Source organism: Rhinatrema bivittatum, chromosome 3, assembly GCF_901001135.1.
Source record: "Rhinatrema bivittatum chromosome 3, aRhiBiv1.1, whole genome shotgun sequence".
Lineage (NCBI taxonomy): Eukaryota > Metazoa > Chordata > Amphibia > Gymnophiona > Rhinatrematidae > Rhinatrema > Rhinatrema bivittatum.
Genome location: NC_042617.1, coordinates 346,187,896 through 346,205,642, shown reverse-complemented (window position 1 = coordinate 346,205,642; position 17,747 = coordinate 346,187,896). Strand labels below are relative to the sequence as shown.

General features: G+C 49.7%; 1 protein-coding gene across 1 annotated transcript in view; it reads right to left on the bottom strand.

Moving 5' to 3' along the window:
• The window catches only part of GPR63 (G protein-coupled receptor 63), a 113,857-nt gene extending 96,324 nt beyond the window's left edge, over positions 1–17,533 (bottom strand). Inside the window, exon 1 of the mRNA XM_029595396.1 lies at positions 17,209–17,533. The gene's annotated coding sequence lies outside the window, so the exon portion shown is untranslated. The remainder of the gene's footprint in view (positions 1–17,208) is intronic.
• Positions 17,534–17,747: the final 214 nt, after the last annotated feature.

Sequence of the window (17,747 nt, the reverse complement as noted above, 5' to 3'; positions counted from 1 at the left end):
AGCTGAACTTAGGCTCCTAAATGGACTTAAGGCCCCTGAACGTTAAACTCCTGAACTTAGGCAAGGTGAACTTCGATGCCTTATGTAGGCAACCAGCCTTAGAAATTAGCGCCGATTGCCAAAAAGCTTGTCTATGTCCACGTCCCCTTTGAAGGCACCAAATTGAGCCGCTGAGCCTAGGAAAACAAAGTTAAATTAGGAAGTCTAGAGACCTAAATATTATAGTTTGGCACCTAGGGCTTTTGAATATAGGACACTGTGTTTCTAGGTCTCCAGGGTGGAAAGATTTAAGTGAAGCAGAGGAATGCTGGGCTAAACTAAAAAAACAGCATTAGAAAGAGCAACATATTTATGCTAAGAAAGTTCATAAAAGCAGTAGGGCATAAAGTGACCTCAGAAAGAGGAGCACAGGGAAGGTTATCTGATAAAGCTGAAAGAGGCAAGGAAAGTATTCAGACTGGCGAAAGAACAGACTGTTAGAAAGAGGTAAAGCAAACTGACAAGATGTTTTGCAGCTAGTTCAGTAAAAGGAGGAAGGCTAGAGGTGGGACTGTCAAAAAGAGTGGGACAAGGAGAAACATGTGCTAGTGGGACAAGGAAAACAAAAATAGAAATGCTACCCCAATACTTCTGTTCAGTAATCACTAGAGAAGGGATTGGAGAAGAATCGCCGATCGTTGGTGAGGGTATGCATGGAAGTGGGGCAGATGCCAGTGCATTTACAGAAGACAGCGTTTGTGTGGCCCTAGAAAAAATGAAAGTGGACAAAGCCATGGGGCCAAATGGGATACAGTTTAACAGAGGCAGCGGAAAGGGAAGGCAGCCACAAGGGCCATGGCCCTCCCAAATTCAGCCACCACTGCAACAACCTCTCCTTTCTCCTAAATTTGTGTCTGGTTCCTTACTTACTGAGCATATCTGAAAACTGAAAACTGCAAGTGCCTCGTCTGGCTAGAGGCAGAGCGCAAGAGAGTGAGAACTCTGGCTAGAGTGCCGTGTTTGCTGGTCCTGTCCCCTCCTTCCTCAGAACAGGCTCTGCTGGTTGTCTCTCCCCAACTCCCACCCTGGATAATCTGTCATCATTACAGTCGAGCTCTATCTCCTGGAAGGAGAACAAATCACAGCCAGCAAAAAAAAAAAGCAGAGCTGCAACTTTATCACCACCTTAAGATAGACAACAGCAGAAGACGAGAAGATAAGACAAGGGCTATGCTTTATGATAAGTACTGCTGTGCTGCTGGGTGTCAGGGAAAGTTCCTTGCCCTGCTAGTCAGGCCTCTGTGTGAGCTGGCTGGGCTGATATCAGAGAAGAGCAGTGCCATGGGGGACCATTGAAGGAGCACATGGAGGCAGTGCCTAAAGAGAAGGAGGTAGTGTAAAGGTGGATAATGCTAGTGTCCCTAGTGAGTATCCCCTCCTCTGGACTGGCTAAGTAGGCACACAAGCAGCAGAAGCATGTGGTGTGTAAGTTTTGTGTCCGAGCGTGTCTCAGAAAGTACGAGCGATTGAGAGAATGTGTGTCAGTTTCTCAGGCACCAAGGTAGTGTGTGTGTGTGCTACCCTTCTTCCACCACCACTCTTAAGCTCAGCAGCTATGCCGACACCACTCTGCAACAAGGTTTTAGCTACTTTTTACCCAATCTGGAGACTTTTCACAGTGGATCTAGTGACTTTCTTCAAGTAGGAATTGGCAAAACTGCACAGACGTCAGAACAGGGAGGGCTGCCCAACTTTATCTCGGGGCAAGTCATCCATGCCTGCAGGCAGAAAAAAAAAAAAAAAAAAAAAAAAAAAAAACACCCACTAGGGCCTTTTTTTTTTTTTTTTTTTTTTTTTTTTTTAACATCAAGTATTTTACTGTTAGGTCTGGGAAAGGAAAATTAGTTTCTTACCTGATAATTTTCGTTCCTGTAGTACCAAGGATCAGTCCAGGACACCTGGGTTGTGACTCCGCACCAGTAGATGGAGACAGACTAAAACTTGTGGGCGGAGCCATATATGCCCCTGTGCCAGTCACAGCCCCTCAGTCATACGTAATGTCAAAGTAGAACACAACCAGAGAACTAAACTATCTATAAACCGCTAATAGAACGGGGAAAGAAACACCCCTCCTGGAAACAGACTCTCCAACCGAGAGAGCTAAACAAGCGGAACAGAATAATTCAGAACAAGAGCGGACTCTCCATTACTTCAGCGCAGCACTGCGGGCGGGATCCTGGACTGATCCTTGGTACTACAGGAACGAAAATTATCAGGTAAGAAACTAATTTTCCTTTCCCTGTACGTACCAGGATCAGTCCAGGACACCTGGGATGTACCAGAGCAAACCTAACGAGGGTGGGAAGCAGAGAGTCCCGCTCGGAGTACCCTCTCTCCAAAACCCTCCGGAATCGGTAGCCCGGACATCCAACCGGTAATGCCGGATAAAGGTATGCAACGACTTCCAGGTAGCCGCCCTGCAAATCTCTTGAGGTGACACCTGCGAAGCTGCCGCCCAAGACGCCGCTTGAGGACGAGTCAAGTGAGCCCTAAGGCCCGCAGGAAGTGGTTTTCCCCCGTACCAAGTACGCCGACCCAATGTCCTCCTTGAGCCAACGGGCGATCGTTGTGCGTGACGCTGCGGCCCCTTTCTTTGGACCAGAGAACAGGACAAACAGATGATCTGTGACCCGAAACGGATTAGTGACCTCCAGATATCGAAGGAGGGATCTCCGCACGTCAAGCTTCCGTAAATCCCTTTATTCTGGATCGGAGGACTCCCTTCCCGCGAAAGCGGGCGACTCCACCGATTGATTCACGTGAAAAAACGACACAACTTTCGGAAGAAAGGAGGGAACTGTCCGCAAAGAACTCCGGAATCCGAACAACGCAAGAAAGGTTCCCTACAGGACAGGGCCTGTAACTCGGAAACACGCCGTGCCGAGGCAATCGCTACCAAGAACGCCGTTTTTAAAGTGAGATCCTTAAGAGTTGCGCGTTTCAAGGGCTCAAACGGCGCCGTGCAGAGAGCGGAGAGAATCCAATTGAGGTTCCAAGCCGGACAAGGGAGACGCAATGGAGGGCGAAGGTGCTTAGCACCCCGAAGGAAACGAGAAATATCCGGATGAAGCGCCAGGGACGTACCACGGACCTTACCTCGTAAACAACCAAGCGCCGCTACTTGGACACGTAGAGAACTGCACGCCAGACCTTTGGCCAGACCTGCCTGGAGGAACGCCAGAATGTCGGAGACTGACGCCGAAATGGGGTCCACCCCACGCTGCACGCACCATTCCTCAAAGACCACCCAGACTTGGACATAAGCCAGAGACGTCGACTGTTTCCGGGAATGCAGCAACGTAGCCACCACCGCATCTGAGAAACCTTTTCTCTTCAGCCGCGTCCTCTCAAAAACCATGCCGCGAGACAGAAGCGATCCGCATCCTCCAAACAGACAGGGCCCTGACGGAGTAGGCCCGCCATTCCTTGGAGCCGAAGGGGAGCCGCTACCGCCAGCTGGACGAGGTCCGCGAACCACGGCCGGCGCGGCCACTCCGGTGCCACCAAGATCACATTGGCCGGGTGCAACTCTATGCGCCGTAGAATCTTGCCGATCATCGGCCACGGGGGAAACACGTAAAGCAGCACATCCGTCGGCCAGGGAAGCACCAACGCGTCGACGCCTTCTGCCCCCCGTTCTCGACGTCGACTGTAAAATCGCGGGGCCTTCGCGTTGTGCCACGTGGCCATCAGATCCATGTGGGGCACACCCCACGTTTCGCAAATGAGAAGGAACGCTGCGTCCCCCAGCTCCCACTCTCCGGGATCTAGGCGCTGACGGCTGAGAAAATCCGCCTGCACGTTGTCGACTCCCGCAATGTGAGACGCTGGTATGTTGCTGAGATGCAGCTCCGACCAGGCCATCAAGCGCTGAGCCTCCTCCGCTACCTGGGGGCTCCTTGTCCCGCCCTGGCGGTTGAAGTATGCCACGGTGGTCGCATTGTCCGACAACACTCGGACTGCCCTTCCCCACAGCAACGGCAGAAAAGCTTGCAGGGCCAGACGGACCGCTCTGGTCTCCGGGCGATTGATAGACCACTGGGCTTGTGACACTGACCATAGGCCTTGGACCGAGCTCCCTAGGCAGACCGCTGCCCAACCGGAGAGGCTTGCATCCGTGGTAACCACTATCCAATCGGGCACTAGAAGGGAGACTCCAGAAGACAGATGACTGGGATCCCGCCACCAGAGCAGGCTGGACCTCTCCTCCAAGACCGGCTTCCAGCGGGACAGTAAGGACGACTGTAATGGTCGCAGATGAGCGAACGCCCAGGGCACCAGTGCTAGCGTTGAAGCCATAGACCCTAGGACCGTAAGGTAGTCGCAGACCCGCGGTTGGCGGAGAGACAATAAGCGCCTCACTTGAGATTGCAGTTTGCATACCCGGTTGTGCGACAGGAACACCTTGCCCTGTTTCGTGTCGAACACCGCTCCCAGATATTCCAAGGTCTGCGTGGGGGCCAGATGACTCTTTTTGAAGTTGACCACCCATCCTAGGGAATGCAGAAGATGGAGGACCCTGGCCACCGCCATCCGACACTGATCCTCGGACTTCGCCCGAATCAACCAATCGTCCAGATAAGGATGGACCAGGAGACCTTCCCGGCGCAACTGCGCTGCCACCACCACCATCACCTTTGTGAATGTACGGGGGGCCGTCGCGAGCCCAAACGGGAGCGCACGAAACCGGTAATGCCGTCCCAGAATGCAGAACCTGAGGAAGCGCTGGAACGATGGCTGAATGCCTATGTGAAGATACGCCTCCGTGAGATCCAGGGAGGCCAGGAACTCGCCGGGCAGAACCACGGCTATGACGGAGCGAATCGTCTCCAGTTTGAAGTGAGGAACGCGAAGGCATCGGTTTACCCCTTTGAGATCCAGAATTGGTCTGGACGTGCCGTCTTTCTTTGGGACGATGAAGTAGATGGAATAACGGCCCTTGCCGTGTTGGCTGACCGGGACGGGGGAAATAGCCCCTAAGCCTTCCAAGCGTCGGATGGTGTCTAGCACCGCCACCTTCTTCTCGGGGGCCTTGCAGGGCGAGACGAGGAACTTGTCCCCTGGAGTGCGAGCAAAATCTAACGCGTAGCCGTGTCTTATCACGTTGAGGACCCACAGGTCCGACGTTACACCGGCCCATCTCTCGAAAAAAGACCTCAACCGCGCCCCGACGTTGGGAACGGAGTGCTGGGGCTGCGGCGGGAGATGGGCTGACCACCTTTCATTGTGAAGACTTGGCCCCTGTGATCGCCAGGGGTCCGCCTTGCCGTCCGAAGCGCTTCCCCCGAAAGGAATGCTGTTGCCACTGCAGGGTACGGGAGGAAAAAGACCTGGATCTAGCCTCGGGCAGCCTGAAAACCCTGTTTTCCCCCAGGGACATCATTAAATCGTCTAATTCCTTGCCAAACAGCAACTTACCTTTGAATAGTAGCGCCCCGAGGTGAGCCTTGGAAAAGCCGTCCGCCGCCCAGTTGCGTAGCCACCGGAGGCGACGCGCCGAAACAGCAGCCACCATAGATCTCGCCGAGGTGCGCTGCAGATCGTGGAGCGCATCTGCGCCATAAGCTATCGCCGCTTCCAACTTATCCGCCTACGCTGCCTCGCCTGCAGAAAGATCCGCATTGGCTTGAAGAACCTGAGCCCAGCGCAAGCTAGCTCGCATCGCGAAAGTCGTGCAGATGGCGGCTCGTACTCCGAGCGCGGAGACCTCGAAAATATTCTTAAGCTGAACTTCCAGCTTCCTGTCCTGAAGATCCCTGAGGGCTGTCGCTCCCGTGACTGGGATGGTGGATCTCTTCGTTACCGCAGAAACCGCTGAATCCACCTTGGGCAGTTTGAGAAGGTCCAGCGCATCCTCCGGGAGCGGGTGAAGCTTGTCCATGGCTTTGCTGACCTTCAGACCCAATTCTGGAGTGTCCCATTCGCGAAACAGGATGTCCGTGAAGAAAAATGAAACGGAAAAGCAACTGCCGGGCCCGTGAGGCCTATCAGGACCGGATCCATGTTCGCCTCCTGCCGAACCACTACCGGAGGGGCCTTCATTCCCCGCTCTTGGAGAATGGCTGGAATTAGGGGCGGCAGTTCCTCCCTGCGGAAGAGCCGGACCACCTTGGGATCGACTCCCTCCACTGCCTGTGATCCTTTTCCTGCGCCGGACGGAGTGGATCCGTCCGCTGCCACCTCGTCGGCCCCCTTTTGGGGCTCTTCAGTGGAATCAGTGTCCGAACCAGTGGAGGAGTCTGAGTCTGCCTCCTGTGGGACGCCACGCGGAGGCCGTTTTGCCTTCGAAGCGCTCGGGGGCACCTCCGCAACCCCCGATGGCCTCTTGGACTTCTTCAGCCGTGGAGCCTTGCGGGATTCCCTCCGGCCGCGCTTGCTCTTCTTATATTTCAGGACTTTGCGCAGCAAGAGCGCAAAGTCCTCTGAAAAACGAACCGGAACCGGAACAAACTTCAGCGGGACTCCCCGGGGACCCCGGGTCCCCCGAGGGACCCCTCTCCGTCGCAATTCGCTGAGGAGAAAACGCGGGGGGCAGGGCTGCAGGCCCTGCCGTTTCCCGTGCCATTTCGCGGCCCGTGGCCAAAATGGCCACCGCACCCGCCCTGAGCGGGAAAAGCTCCTGGGGCTTCTCTATCGCGCCCCCCCGCTCAGCGGCGCTCGCGCGGGTCACGACCGAGCCCCCCGAGTCGCCCCGGATGACCCCCTCATCGCCCGGGATGCAGGCCGCGCAAAGGCCGTCGCGTGAGAGACGCGCGCGCGCCGAGCCGCAGGCCCGGGAAATCGAACCGCGAGGCATGCCGGCGAAAACGGCGCGAAGACGGGGAGCAACGGCAGGTAAGCAAAATAAAATTAGTGCGAACGGCCTCCACCCTGTCAGCGGCGTCCCCCCCGAGAGCGGCGACGCAAAGAAACAAGAGAGCCGGCTCACAATAAAAAAAACACTTTTTTTTTTTTTTTTTTTTTACACAAAAAAGCCTGTCGCTGACCAAGGTCCTGGAGCCCTAATCCAGCAGGGGTGAGAAACCGGGCTCCCCGGTGTCACCCCTGACGCTGCTACTTGGAATAGCCGGGTCCTCGACCCTAGCAGCGGCCTCAACCGGGGGAGGATAGTCCCCTCAGGACCTCTCAACCCCCCTGGGAGGCAGGGCGGACGGGACGTCAGGGACAATTTAGTAAAAGAACCCAAATAAAACGCCTTATCCTAAACTGGCCTAAAATCAAGAAAAATATAACCAACCCTGAAGGAATACCAGAACCAGGGCAGGAAGGAGCTGTGACCGCACCTGCACCATCTACTGGAGACAGAGTAAGACTGAGGGGCTGTGACTGGCACAGGGGCATATATGGCTCCGCCCACAAGTTTTAGTCTGTCTCCATCTACTGGTGCGGAGTCACAACCCAGGTGTCCTGGACTGATCCTGGTATGTACAGGGAATTAATTTTAATCTATTATTTATGCAAAGAATGTATGTAAGAAAGAATGACATTAACTGTAAACAAAGTAAGAAACTGGCAGCGAGGATGGAAATAGGGGTAGTTGGGGGGCAGAGCTTGGAAGCCCCCCCTCCCCCCAGCCAAACATACGTGCCACTGCCCCTGCAGCTTAGGATATTATGAGGTCAGAGAGGTTCTGGTGGGTCTGCCAAAAGACCTGCTGAACCAATCTTTGGAAGCAGGAACAGTTCTGTGGGACTGGAGAAGGGCAGATGTGGTCCCGTTTTAGAAAAGGGGCAATAGAGAAGAACATAAGAGCATGCCATACTGGGTCAGACCAAGGGTCCATCAAGCCCAGCATCCTGCTTCCAACAGTGGCCAATCCAGGCCATAAGAACCTGGCAAGTACCCAAAAACTAAGTCTATTCCATGTTACCATTGCTAATGGCAGTGGCTATTTTCTAAGTGAACTTAATAGCAGGTAATGGACTTCTCCTCCAAAAACTTATCCAATCCTTTTTTAAACACAGCTATACTAACTGCACTAACCACATCCTCTGGCAACAAATTCCAGAGTTTAATCGTGCACCGAGTATAAAAGAACTTTCTCCGATTAGTTTTAAATGTGCCCCATAGTCTATTATCCATAGTCTATTATCCGAAAGAGTAAATAACTGATTCACATCTACCCGTTCTAGACCTCTCAATTTTAAACATCTCTATCAAATCCCCCCTCAGCCGTCTCTTCTCCAAGCTGAAAAGTCCTAACCTCTTTAATCTTTCCTCATAGGGGAGCTGTCCCATTCCCCTTATTTTGGTAGCCCTTCTCTGTACCTTCTCCATCGCAATTATATCTTTTTTTGAGATGCGGCGACCAGAATTGTACACAGTATTCAAGGTGCGGTCTCACCATGGAGCGATACAGAGGCATTATGACATTTTCCGTTTTATTCACCATTCCCTTCCTAATAATTCCCAACATTCTGTTTGCTTTTTTGACTGCCGCAGCACACTGCACCGACGATTTCAATGTGTTATCCACTATGACACCTAGATCTCTTTCTTGGGTTGTAGCACCTAATATGGAACCCAACATTGTGTAATTATAGCATGGGTTATTTTTCCCTATATGCATCACCTTGCACTTATCCACATTAAATTTCATCTGCCATTTGGATGCCCAATTTTCCAGTCTCACAAGGTCTTCCTGCAATTTATCACAATCTGCTTGTGATTTAACTACTCTGAACAATTTTGTGTCATCTGCAAATTTGATTATCTCACTCGTCGTATTTCTTTCCAGATCATTTATAAATAATATATTGAAAAGTAAGGGTCCCAATACAGATCCCTGAGGCACTCCACTGTCCACTCCCTTCCACTGAGAAAAGAAGGATGGAAATTACAGACCACTTAGTCTAACTGTGGAGGTGGGAAAATTAATAGAGAGTCCTCCGAAGGATAGCGAAGCATTAGGATCTGAGGCAGCATGGTTTTACCAGAGGAAACTCATGTTAGACAAATCCCATCATTTCATTTATTAGAATGTATTAAATCGCTTCACACAATAATGGCCGAAGTACAGTAAAAAAACATTCATAAAAGTATAAGAAAAACTAAATACATAAAATCATTAAATTAATAAAACATAGTATTATATACAAAACAAGAGACATCTGGTCCGCACATAAGGAGATCATTAACCATTAGCATTAACACAGTCAAGAGAACTGTTGCAAAAGAAAGGTTTTAAAATCTTTCCGAAAGGTTTCTCTGCTGGGGTTTAGTCTTAAATTCCATAGGGAGGGTGCTGCCACGGAGAAGGCCGATTCTCTCTCTAGTAGATGCTAAGCGAACAGAGGGCACGTCAAGGAGTCCACGCTGAGATGAGCGCAATTGGTTTGTATATTCTCAATAGGGCATCAGCCCAAGGACATGCGTCAGAAGTCTGTAATTTTGCTACAATTAAACAAAGTCTGAAAACAATTCTCTGATTGATTAGTAACCATTTCAGATTCAAAAGTACTGGTGCGATCTGCTGCTTTCGCTTGGTGCCTGAAATAAGGCGAGCTGCAGTGGTTATAAAGTAGATGCTGACAAACCAAGATACAGACCAATACAGTAATCAATCGTAGAAAAAATTATTGCCTGAAAAAATAATTGAAAATCTGAGGTAAAGAACAAATGCCTCAGACCGGCAATTACTCGAAGTTTAAAAAAAAACAAACCTGATTTGATAACGTATTGGATCTTAGATTTAAGAGAAAGATGAGTTTCAAACACTCCCAAACTTTAAATTGAAGCTGAAAAACTCCAGGAAAGGTTTTTGAAATATGGGATCACTGAATAACCACAAATTCTGTTTTCATCATATTTAGTGTTAGCTTATCATGCTGCAACCAGGATTGAACTGAATTCAATTTCTTTGATTGGGTGAGATTTATTGTTGCATAGTCTGTTTTATCTTGCTCTGTAATTTTATTTCTTTGTTGCTCTCCGCTTTTGAGCATTGCTTTAGAAAAGCGGCATACAAAATTGTCATTAAATCAATAAAATAGGAGGTTCATGAATAAACTAAGCAGCCTGGAGGTATGTCTCAAGGTTGGATTAAAAACTGGTTATGGGATAGACAACTGGGAGCAGCAGTAAGCTGAATTCACTCTGAAGAAAGAACCACAAGCCCTTCTGAGGACTGAAGTCAACTTCAAACAAGAGTGTGAACAAACAGCCACTGTCACCTGCTCTTTCTAGCTACCCAATGAACTAGAATCAAGCAAGTATAGCTCGCAGATTGGGGTGCTACGAGCTTTTGGCTTTCATGTCTCTCCCTCCACCAACGCCGAGTGCCTCTCCCCTTATCCCACCAGCTCATGGTTGGCCTCTTCTCCTATCCCCACCAAAAAAAAATGCAGCGATTCGGACTTCATTCAGGCATGGAGTTGAGGAATCGCATCAGACCCAGCTGATCCCCAACTAAATGGTCATAGGAAGTGCAGTCCCAAAGGCTGCAAAGTCCTGTGATGGAAATGCCCTCTGAAAGTACAGAGACCATGATCCACTGCAAACCATGCACATTTGACAACCTTTATTTCACCCCAGCTACTATTCGCTACATAGTGGTGACTTACAACACAATAAAAATGTTTTAAAATACACCAAGAAGAGGAAGGAGAGAGAGATAGATCGCCAACATCAGGAGGTATAAACTTTGCAGAAAATCTAGGAAGTTAAATCAAACCAGTGCGAGGCAAGTGAAGCTGAGCTTCCTTTAAGCGAAGGGTTTCTTCTCTGGACAAAGTACGAAAGAGTTTCCAAGAAAATGTTTTTCAGGAATTTTAATAAATTCCGCATTTCTTTAAGGACTTGGGGGGGGGGGGGGGGGGGGGGGGGAGGAGTAAGCTCCAAGTTATAAGAAAGGGAAGAAAAACAGGCAAAGGGGAGGAAAGATGCACCCGCCTCACCGAGCTTCCAGTTGTTGGTATGGTGCAGGTAAAAGCCTTTGCTCAGGGACGACAGAGTACATCCAAAATTTTTATCCTAGTTTTGCTGCTCAGCTTTGTTTCAATCCACTAATGTTCCACGTTAGCATTAAACTATGTTATTTTAATTGCGTCCTACTCTTTTTTTTATTAAGTACTGTACATACGGATTTTAACTGCATGTTCTTTTGTTAGCCGCTTAGGGTTACCAACATAAGCGGCATACAAATAATGTTAACATAACACGGCAGCAGGAGGAACACTGTCAGTGCCTCGCGTGGAACGGTTTCAGGACCTTCGAATTCTTCTTCCAAATGGGCCCTTCCGGTTACCAAGCAATTCGTGGATTTAAGTCGGCACTCTGCACTTTCACAGATGGTCTCTCGCACGGTTTACCTCCTGTCTAGCGGCTTTGGCAGCCATCTCGCCTCCCTCTCGTTCCCTGTGCTTGTCTTCCATCCCTCCCCTATTTCTGGACTGGCCCAGAAGGAGCCAAGCCCCATTTAGCTTGCATACTCCTGACAGGTGCACAGTTTGTTTGGCTGACCTGTTGGTCCCGTCCCTTGTTTTGTTTTAGCCCATTTCCGACCAATACCCCTATCGGCCTTGCCGGCGTTTGTCCCTTCATCCCATTTCATCTTATCTCGACTCCCTGGCTTCCTGCTTCAGACCGGATTTGCCTTCTACATGTTTACTCCCTGATCAGGGATTGTTTCAGCTAGGCACCATCTAAACTCTCTGCCTCCATGTCCGCTTCAGAGGCCTTGGTCGCCATCACAATTCCAGGCAGTTTCTCCTGAATTGTGTCTACATAACCAAGTAGTTGACACCGCAACTCAAAAAGTTGAAAATATGTATGTATTTTAAGATATATGCCATTTTCAGTGCTCTCACTTCCCCTTCTTGCCCCCACAGACAGATTTGTTTGAGTTTTAATATTGCATGGTACATATTGCATACCTCTTGCTGTGTGTTACTGCACAAACATCTAAAAAGACTACCCAGAGCCAAGTCGTTCCCCAGCTCAAACGCGTAGTAATAAAACAGTAAAGAGACACCCTGGAGAACACGCGTCTTACTAGACAGCATGCTCTTTCGAATCTTCTGATCAAGGGACCTCTCTGTTCTCGCGAGGCAGCAGGTGACAGGATGATAAATGGTTCTGGGTGCAGGCTGCTCAGCTGCTCCCCTTGTGAATGCACGTTACCTTCTAAATGAATTGCTGATGAGGGGGGAAAAAAAAAAAAGGGGGGTCTTTCCGCCCCGAACAGAGCTGCAGCACAGGCAGCAAAACTGAAGGGCCTAGCTGCCACGGAGGTACTGGCACGTGCATCAGCAGGTTCCGTGTCTGAAAGATGACTTCTGCCAGCCAAATTTAAAACCTATTTGTGCAAAGCATTGCTGAAGTATGTCTCTATATGGTACAGACTGGCAGAGAGGCAACAGAAAAGGAATTACTCATATCCAGCGAGTATGTAATTGGCAAATTTAGGGTTCCTTGTGAGCCTCAACTGCTTGTGGCCCTCAAGCATCAGAGCTGCGTACTCCACTTTATTGGAAATCTAAACACTTGAAGTCATAATTAATTTTCCTTATCCAGAAATAAAACAAGGCGGGGGGGGGGGGGGGGGAGGGAAGGCGTCATACCACAGCATAACACACAATGTCCCTCCTCCCCATCCATTAATCTGAGGATGATCTACATTCCACTTCAATGTGAATTACATTCAAGTACTGTGGGTATTTCCCTATCCCTAGGGGCCTCACCATCTAAGTTTGTACCAGAGGCAACAGAGGGTAAAGGGACTTGCCCAAGGTCACAAGGAGCAGCGGTGGGATTTGAACCCTGGCTCTCAGCACCACTGCTCTGACTTACTAGGCTATTCCTCCTCTCCTGCCCACAAGGGGCAATTTTCCTAAATACCCACATAGATGCAAAATCCAGAAGGTACAGCTACCCACGGACTTTGCATCACTTCTCGACGGGAAAGAACGAGCATACTGCCCAAGAACCAACTACCTGCAGAAGTGGGCACCCGTTTTTCGGTGGGCAATTTTTCCCTTCAGTACCAGGATGCAGATTTGAAATATCGAATGTATGCACATTGGCCGTCTGTCCTCCAGCCCGCCCCCCCCCCCCCACCCTGAACTAACCACACACACACACACACACACACACCCCTGCAAGCCATTTGCTTTTTACCTGGGTAAAAGAATGCATGTCGTTGAACCCTGCTGGGAAGGAATAGCTGTTTGAGCTGGGTAAAAGAGCATTTATTTGAGGACATGGCTTCTGAAAATAACCCTCTCTCATTATTTCAAGGTAGCCCCTATTTTATGCAAGGTTTTGGAAGGAATCCGATAATAAATAGGATTCTGGACAGGTGCATGCTAGCCTGGTTCCCACGGAGCAGGCAGTGAGAGCCAGACGGGTTGCACAGGGCGCTGGGCACTCAGAGAGGGTCAAAGGAAGAGATTACAGAAATATTAAACGTGATCCCCAGAATCTAAACTGTGTCCACCTTGTTTTGTGACTTAAGTTACTCGCAGGGCTCAGCTGTTTACATACTCCTGAGACAGGACTGCCAGAGATCAGGTGCATCAGGGAAGTGACATGCTCGAGCACCGAAGAGGGAAAAAGTTTTAAGTTGGAAGTGGGAGAAAAGCAAGGGAACACACCATAAGCGAGATGCGGACATTTCACAATGCCTACTTTAGTTCTTCGGTACAGAAACTTGCATGTAATGACCTCTAACCAATGGCAGGGCAACTTTCAAAACACCTAATGACATCCAACGCATTCCAAGTACCCTGAAATTAACTGCACTGGCCGTTCAACCCTATAGGACAAGGGAAAAAAAAACAGGAATATAAATGTAGAAGACATTAAACCGATACAAATGTGAAAACGGCTATTAGTATATAAAAGCTATTAAATAAATAAATAAGAAACCAAGAAGCTGGGAGGGAAGAATTGATGGACTGCCTAATACAAAGCCAGAAGCAAGTCACCGCAAATTGGCAGTGGCATCCAAGAGCCATATGTAGAAGGCCCAACATCGGCGAGACGTTTTTCACAGTTACGCTTTCGGCTCCACGGCAGCTTAACCTTTTAAGACTCATGCAAGAGAAATCATGAACGCGCAGCCCTGGTGCTTTACGGATCTCTGCATGTCTGCGTGGCTTTTCAGACAAGCTTTCCCTGAAACCCAAGATCACTCTGACACCGTTCAAAAGGACATAACCATGGCTCGAGGATGTCTCCTTCCTCAGTTACTTCCGCCCGCTCTTTCCCTCCTTATCTCATGACCTGTCCTTTCCTCCGCCTCCTCATTCCTCTCTTATCACTACCCCTTCTCCCCCCCCCCCGACCCCTTTTTTTCACATCTAATGTTTTCATTCCTTAATTCGGTTCTGAAGTCTTCAGTTCTTCCGCTGTAGTTTCTCTGTACTGTTATCCACTGTTACCCCGCTTTAAGCTCTCGCTGGTCTACTATTGTTCTTTTGGTCTCCCCAATCGCATTAATGCTGTTATGCCATTAAGCTAATGTTTCAATGTTTAATGTTAATGTTATAATGTATTAAGGCTCTAATGTTTAATGGTTCTCCCTCATGTTCCCTCGAATGTTTTTATGTTCTTATTCTCTTAGACTCAATGTTTTAATGTAACGCCTACCCGTGACTGTTCTGTTGTACTGTAAACCGGTGTGATCTGTATATTATACAGGAATGTCGGTATATAAGAATTCAAAATAAATAAATAAATGTCACTTAGTTTTCTGCTTCTCTGGTGCAGAGATATAGGAACCCATTGGTAAAAACATCCCAGTAGCAATTTTTATAAGATATTAACACCACAGACACTAACCAACGTCAGAGTGACTTTAAAAATGCTCCATGACGTGTGTGCTCTGACTTCCCTGAGATTTTAACTGAACTAGGCAATGTCCTTACAGGCAACTGTAGCTAAAAGTCATTCTAAGCATACATAGGAGACATGCAAAAGTGTGGGTCAGTGGGTTGAGGGAGGCAGAGTCAATCGGGCCATTCACTATCTGTGGCAGAAATCTAAATGAAACTGGTTGAATGGTGCAAAAAAGTGAGTATGGTACGGGGGAAGGACGACACAGCCATGCTGGATTTTGAGGCCAGTAATGTGAACGTTTTCTCCAGCACTGGTAACCAATGGAGATGGACAAAATGCGGCATTGCTCTCATTTCTGTTCTTACCGCAAATTAACCTAGCCGCACTATTTTAAATAAATTGGAGCTTCTTGATCATAGCAACTGGCATTACAGGAGTCTAAACAATTAAAGATGAAACCACCTCTCCAGAAAGCAAAATCACCTTGACAGGGCTTCAGTTGCCATAGGCATGCTGAGATACCTGAGAGACATAAGGTACTAAAGAGAGTTTAACATAACTCCTAAGCTTTTGACATTATCCGAAATCTCTGTACACAGCCATCCACTACGGGCTGTACCATCTCTCCAAGCCTTGAAAAACCACCTTCAGGAATTTCAGTTTTGGCCTTATTCATCCAGCTGGAAATTTTTTTCAGTTTGAGTGTATAGGCACAAGGAACTGGACGTCATCTGCATAAACAGGATCAATCCCTGAAGTGCTTCCACTATTCTTTATTCAGAGTGACTTCATTTTTACCCCATTTTTTCCTCTTACCCTAGATCCCGGTCAGAATTTAAGGTGGATCTGCAGAGATCAAAGGTTTGATTTGCCTTGTCTATGGTAGCAGGAGCTATTGCTATCTGTTTTTGGGAGTAGGAAATATTTACTCAGATACGGTACATGTTTAAATTGAGCATAAATTCTCTTTTTTTTTTCCTTGCAATAAAACTCCCATTCATTTCAGCACAGCCTCAGCTGAGTCAATTGTGTTCCTCCTCTCCCTGGTCATTCAGATGAAATTGCATTTTTAAAAGAAGGTAATCAAAGCTGGCCACTGAAAGCACTGCTCAGCCCTGTGCTAAAAGCAGTGCAAAGCAACAAATGCTTACATTTTAATCGGTTGTTAAAGCAAACTCATCGAGGTCCTGTTCCTCACCGCAGTTTAGATCATCTCAGAAAATATTTATTTCTGAAAGCTTTCCCTTCCTTCGCGTTGTCCAGCTCCGCTGGAACCGGTACCCAACCGGTGCTGCAGGACTACTACCGGCCTTTGTTCCCAATAGGCCAGAGCCCACGGCCACGCCGAGTCTGACCGTCAGGGGTCGTCCTTGCATGGGGGCAAGTAGGGGTTCCAGTGCGCAGGCGACCCAAGGGGGAAACCGGGCTTGGGGCTCAACCTACCCCTCCCCCCCCCGAACCACTGGACTTCCTCGAATATAACATCATCGGAAATGTAAAAGAAATCAGGACGGACGACTAATGTTAAGGGGCCGGCCAGCCTCAGGCGCATCATGGAAGTCAACAGAGCCCAGGAAGGAAAAGCCAAGGGACCGCTACCGCAAGGGGCCCCTCTCCGGTCCTGGAGCCAGGCCGGGGGTTGAGGCTCAGCAGAGAGACTTCCCCGCAGCCCCAGGCTGGAGTGCACGGGGAGATGGAAAGAGGGGACGCAAATATTTACTTAAACACGAATGCCGAGGGAGACTACCAGAAACTAGTGCTCACCTTTCATTCCGATTAAAAAAAACAAAACAAAAAAAAAACCCCTAAAACATGCGAACAGAACATTCCTCCTCTTCACCAGTTCAGAAATAAAACCCCCAAAGGAAAAGCCATCGGCAAGGGGCAGAGCGGCCAGCGGGCGAGGAGCGAGGCCGGGGGGGTCCAGTGCACTCGCAGCCCCCAGGGAGAGGGGGGGGGGGCTCTTCCTCCTCACGCCCCTTCCCGATCGGCTGCAGCACGAGGCGAGTTTTACCCCGATCCTGCCCTGCTCCGCACGCTGCAAGCCAGCACCGAAACCTGCAGGATCCGAAGAGCCTCCGGCCCTGCTCGCCTCCCGCCTCCCGTCAACTTTTCGGCTGCGCTCCCCCTTCCCTTCTCTCCCGATCCCGCCTGCCGCCTTCCTCGCTTCCGACCCCCCACTCGCCCCTCCTTAAGAGCGGCCGTTTCCGCCTTCTCGGTATCCCCGGCTGGTGCCTTTCCCGCTGCAGCGCAACTCCCTCCCCCCCCGCCGCTCTCGAGGCTGGGCTCAGACCCCCTTCAGCTCCCTTCCAGCCTCCGCCTGCAGCCCCCCTCCGTTCCTCTTTCCGTTTCTCGGTGCAGCGGCTCGGCGCATTTTTTTCCATCTCTTACCTGGCCAATCCTTGCGTCCGGCTCCGGGTCAAGAATGCCTCGCCGTCTGCCCCGCCTCCTGCTCCTCTCTCTTCATGTTCTCTCGCAACTGGGAAACGCCGGCCTCTGCCCCGCTGAATCTCAGGCGGCAGCAAACAGCTGTTCTGCCTACCTCCCTAGCCCTTCCCCTTCAGGCAGCTGCAGGGAAGAGGAGGGGAGGGGCTGGAGAAGGACGACACGAACTGTTTTCTGCTCGGCTCTGTCCCTCTGGACCCCCACCCCCGGGCACCATGTGGGAAGCGCTAGGAGGGGTTGGAGCACTGGCTGCCTGATCCCAGGACTTGACGCTCAGGTGAGGGGAAGAGGTGAGAAGCCCGAGTCAGGGGGATTTATGGAGGGGAAGTGAAGGTAAATGCTGAAAGGGGGACGGGGTGAGGTGAAGAGGTGGCGATTAATGTTAGGGTTGTTTTAGATGTAATTACTTTTTAAAATCCAGCCCAAGGCAGGTTACAAATTCAGGTATAATTAGTCGGATCCTGCTGCACAGGACTTACAATTAA